Below are 5552 nucleotides of genomic sequence, written 5' to 3'. Positions count from 1 at the left end.
AGTTTGGATGCCTTGTGTGGGAGAATTCAAGGTAGGGGAGGTGGGATACAGGGGTTAGGTGTGGTCACATCCTCATAAAAGTAGGAGGAGGGTGGATGATATTGGGAGTTTCTTGGAAGGGGTAGTGGGAATAAGGTAAGGGGATAATATATGAAATGTAAATAAAACATCCAATAAAAATAAATAAACAGAAAGAAAGAAAGAGAGAGAAAAAAAGAAAGAAAGAAAGAAAAAAAGAAATAGAGAGAGAGAGAGAGAGAAAGAAATAAAGAAAGAGAGAAGTAGAGAAAGAAATATAGAAATGGATATAGATGCCAAAAAATACATACCTATATTTGAGTACATCTTTTTCCTTTACAGACATTCTCTTTTTCTAATATCCTTTGTGCTTAAGAGCCATCTTTAAAATGTCTTTCAATATACCTCCAAGGAAATTGTCAAATAACCTGACCCTCGCTTGTTCTGACCCCAGAGAGGGTATCACATAAACACAAATGGGGACAGTACAACCATGGAGCCAGATTTATGTAAGGGTGGAGTGCTATACCCTCTCTCGGATCATTCCTGTGCTCTGATCAGAATGTCACACAGTATAGGTGAACTGACTGCCTGCAGCTACTGCTCCAGTGTTCACTCTTGTCCAGGCCTTGAAGTGAAGGAGAAAATGGGAGCTTTCAGCCTTTCTACACAACCCATCCCAGGCTCCCACTGCAGGTGAGCAGTCATAGTGAGGCAGAAGAAGCAAGACACAGATGACACATCATCTGGAGTCCTTCCTGGAAGCATATGGAACACTCCCAGAGGCTCTGGGAACATCTTGGAAGAAGGACCAGGAAAGAACTGAAGATCCAGAGAAAGTGATAACATGCTGTGGAACACTGCCTTCTAGGCATGACATGGCCACTCTATTCCTGAATTCTTTGCTGCTATGATCTCCTGTGCAAGACCTGCATTAAGACACAAGTCACTTGTGACCCTGGCTCAATTTCAACATGTCAGTGCCTTCCTACACCTGAGAGACTCAGGACCACTATTGGTTTTGCCTACAAATTAAATCATAGTTAAATTTAAAAAAAAGAATATTATCCATTTCATATAGATCTTCCAATTTTATGGAGCACAGGCTTGTGAAGTTACACCTAATAACTTTTTTAATTTGCTCAGTGTCTACTGTTAGGACCCCTTTTCATTTCTAATTTTGTTAATATGGGTAGAGTTTCCTTGACTTTTATTTCATTTGAGTAATGTGTTATATATCGTGTCGATTTTATCAGAGAACCACCTCTTGGTTTCCATAACTCTTTGTATTATCCCCTTTGTTTCAAATTGATTGAGTGATCCCTGATTTATTTCCTGCCATCCAATTGTACCACCCTCTCATTGGGATGAGGCTTTACCTCACCTATGGAACTGCAGCATGTAGTAAATAAAGCTCTTGCTGTTCTCTGTGGTGGGTGATGCACAGGAGAGCCTCACTGAAAACCCTTCATAGCCAGGTTGCAGGGTGAATTGAAGAAGCCCTCTATGTCAGTGTTACCTGCACGATACCATAACACATTAACAGAGGTCTGTCCACACCTCTACATTAGTTGGTCTTCTGTGTCAAATTGGAAAAGGTTTTAATGGGTTCGTGAATGCACGCACACACACACACACACACACACACACACACACACACACACACATCAGAGGACATCTCTGGGAGATATACTTCTTCTACCACGTGTTTTACAAGGAAGGAACTCATGTTTCTAGTTTAGGAAACAAGGATGAAGACTAGTTGATCCATCTCATCAACTGATCATCTCAACCAAGGAATTTCATGAGATCTTTATCTGTATTTATGTTCTTGGTGATGTGCAAGTGTGTGTGTGTGTGTGTGTGTGCTTCTGTGTGTGTGTGTATGCATTATTGACATTGTGCACATTCTTTGCACCCTTGGAATATGTGTGCATTAATAAAGATACACAGAAAATGGAAATCATGGAGGATGCTGGGTGTGTGGGGCAGCCTAGAGGTTACAGTGACTTAAAGAAACCTATGGGGATTCACCTTTTTTTGTAGGTTACACCTCAAATGAAATTGTGTTCCTTATTTTATTTTTCTTCTCCTGTAGCCCCCAGACTAGTGGTCAACTTACTACGTTGTGAAAGCAAGGCAAATACTCCACCTCTAAATCACATTCCAGGTCTGGAAACCCAATTCATCTTCTATAACAATTATAGGGTAGGCTGGATGAAGACACTCAGCTTACACTGTTGCCATCTCAACACTGTTTCATGAGAATGGCTTACAAAATGCTTTCCAGATTGGGAATGTTTAGCTAGCTGGGAGAAAAAATAACAAACATCTGTCCACGTTGTACATTAAGGACAGTTTAGTCTGATAAAGGCTGAAATCAACTATTGACGATTTCATGTGTGCTAGTAGAAAAATCCAGGTGAATGTGTGTATCTGGTAGGATTTACCAAACACACCACACACTGTTGTGAGGACCCAGATGTGAGTACCAAGTCCCCTCAAGGAACTAAGATATTCAAGGGGACCCCACAAATACAACAGGAACATGGTAGTGGTCTAAATCTAGTCTCACCTAGCTTCTAGTGTCCTACTGATGAATGTTTCGATGATGTCTGGATCAGCTCAGAATAAGCCGAAGACCTGTGGTAGAGAGGAACCAAAGCTTCTTTCCTGATGCTCTGGCTGCTGAGCTTTTAAATGTTCTGGTTTGCCAGTGACTATTTGTATATTACTTCTATGACACTTTGGCTCTCTGACTGATCTCCAGTCTCCAGCAATCACATCCATTCCATATTTCGTACAGCAGTCACTTGGAAGAAGCACTTCCTCAGTAGACTCCCAGATCTGTCTCTATGACAAAGCGGCATCTTCAGCTGTCCCTCCAAGGCTCCACACTTGCACATGGTGATCTCCACCAGAAACATGTGGTCCTAGCTGCACACTCCATTCACTGTGGCTGCTCTTGAGCTTCCTCACAAAATTGCTTAGATTAAGACACTTTTCTTGTTATCAAGACGACCTAATTATCCCAGCACATCCTACGGGAGCCTATTCCCAATGCTGAATTTTAAGCATATGCCTAATCTACATCGCCATCCTATATTAGGAGTGAGAGATCTACTCTAAAATTAAAATAAGGGACACTAGTGCATGATCCTGAACACACGGAGAGCAGTGGGCACCCCAGAGACCTGCACAGATGCCTGGCAGCCTCCACAATAACCATGAGCAGCTCAAGCACCTATACCTGCACACCTACCAACATCTCTCCATTGATTGCAGGTGATCCAGTCCACCTAATACACCACATGCCCTAGAAGGACAAGAGCCAACTGCAGGAGGTGTGGGGATGACTCTCAGCTTAGAGCATCTGCTGTTCTCTCAGAAGACTCACAGGGTGCATAACAATCATCTTCAACACAGGCCATTATTCATTCCTCTGGCCTCTGGGGGAACAACACTCAGGAGGGACTGCAGACATATAGTTAGTAAAATAACCATTCATATAGATAATAAAGTATATCTAAACAATACTAGCAAAACACAGCAAAAGCATGTTCAAGGACAATAGCATCTATCAAAAGTTATTTCAGAACATGACTTGGAAGGTCATTTTATCTGTTGTGTGGTTATCACTGATGATGTTTTACAAGACAAACTGAGGCACATAGCTCTGGGATTCCTGATTTATTTTCTACTCCTTTGTGAGTGTTGTTATTTCCTCAGCAGCTGTAGAGAAATGACAGTATATGACACAAGATCTGGTTCACCGGGTCAGTAAAGAATGTGTGTAATAGAGAACTATATTTTTAGGAATAAGAGAATATATCATACATTCTGTATCCATGGTGGAAGCTATGTTATCCACTCAAAAGACATCATTACCTTGTGTACCCTTGGTGGCTTTGAATTCCCTATGTAGGCCAGGGTGCCTGGAACTTACAAAGAACCAACTCTGCTTGTGTGTTCTAGGTCTACAGGACGGGAAAGAACACATGAATAAGCAAGACAGTCTTATGAGTCAAGAGTTGCAAATCAATTTTTATTCATAACTAAATGAAAACTTAAAAAACATGCTGAGGCACAGAGCTGCCACCCCCGGGTCGGCAGGCTGGGCGGGCCCTGTCGTGTGGTGGCTGATGCCCAGAGAACCTTGGCGACGGGGGCGGCATGGACTACCTGACCACATTCACTGGCAAGAGCTGCGGGCTGCTGCGGGGCAAGGCCAGCCGCCTGTGGGGGCTCTGAGGCAGCAAGGCGCGGCAGGTGCACTTCGAGGATTACCTGAGGGTGCCCACTCCATGCAACCCTGCCTGCGGGGCCTCAGAGCTCCTACCGCCCTTGCCTGCCAGTCCTGAGGCACCTGACACTGGGCAAAAAAAGACCCTAGACAAGAAAGATGGGAGAAGGATGTCTCTTCAGAAGCCTAAAGGAACTATTGAATATACTCTTGAATCCAGGGACACTTTGAATAGCATAGCCCTGAAGTTTGATACCACACCCAATGAACTTGTTCAGTTTAATAAGTTAGTCTCCCGAGCACTCGTGACTGGAGAGGTTTTATACGTTCCTGATCCTGAGTATGTCTCAAGTGTTGAGAGTTCCCCTTCCCTGAGCCCTGTAAGTCCTCTGTGGCCAACGTCATCTGAGGCCGAGTTTGATAAAACCACTACTCCCGATGTAGTCCATCCAAAAGAAGTACCTCCTTCATCTACTGTGAGCGGTACTCGGCCTGCAAGAGTTGTATCTTCAACTTCTGAAGAAGAAGAAGAAGCATTGACTGAGAAATTTCTTAAAATTAATTGCAAATACATCACCAATGGCAAGGGCACAGTCAATGGCGTCCTGCTAGGCACACCAAATAACATAATGTTTGATCCACATAAGACAGACCCCTTGGTTCAAGAGAAGGGTTGTGAGGACTACAGCATCATGTGTCCCATGGAAGAGGTGATGTCCGCTGCCATGTACAAAGAGATTTTGGACAGCAAACTAAAGGAATCGCTGCCTATCGAAATAGATCAATTGTCTGGAAGGGGATTCTGCCATTCAAAGAAAATGACAGGAGTCACTACTGAGGAAACAGAGTCGAGAACCTGCGACCAGGGTAAGGACAGTGGCAGCACTGATCCCAGGAGCACTGAAGAGTCTCTCTCTGAAGATGTTTTCACGGAGTCAGAACTCTCCCCTATCCATGAGGAGCTGCCCTCCTCAGAGCTGAGACAAGAGAAATCTTCTGACGCCTCATCAGAATCTGTGCAGACTGTCAGTCAGATCGAAGTACAGTCCTTGACAGCTAGGTCGGAGTCTGCCAATGTTCCTGATCACATTAACTCAAATACTGGACATTCTTCAAATGAAGGTGGGGCTTTATCTCATGAAACTGGTTTAAGTAGTCTCGAAATAGCCACTAAAGAAGGAGATAAAGCTACAGAAAACCTTCAAGAAGTCTCAGGCCCTAAAGAACAGAGCACAGATGTAAAAAGTCAGGATAACCAGGATTCCTTCCAGCATGAAAATTCACTGCAGCA

General features: G+C 43.5%; 1 pseudogene; it reads left to right on the top strand.

Annotated features, from left to right (window-relative positions):
• The first annotated feature begins 4191 nt into the window (after positions 1–4191).
• On the top strand, positions 4192–5546 carry LOC114636663 (annotated as a pseudogene).
• Positions 5547–5552: the final 6 nt, after the last annotated feature.

The sequence above is a fragment of the Grammomys surdaster genome, unplaced genomic scaffold, assembly GCF_004785775.1.
Source record: "Grammomys surdaster isolate TR1022 unplaced genomic scaffold, NIH_TR_1.0 124760, whole genome shotgun sequence".
NCBI lineage: Eukaryota > Metazoa > Chordata > Mammalia > Rodentia > Muridae > Grammomys > Grammomys surdaster.
This window is presented reverse-complemented; position numbering and strand designations above follow the sequence as displayed.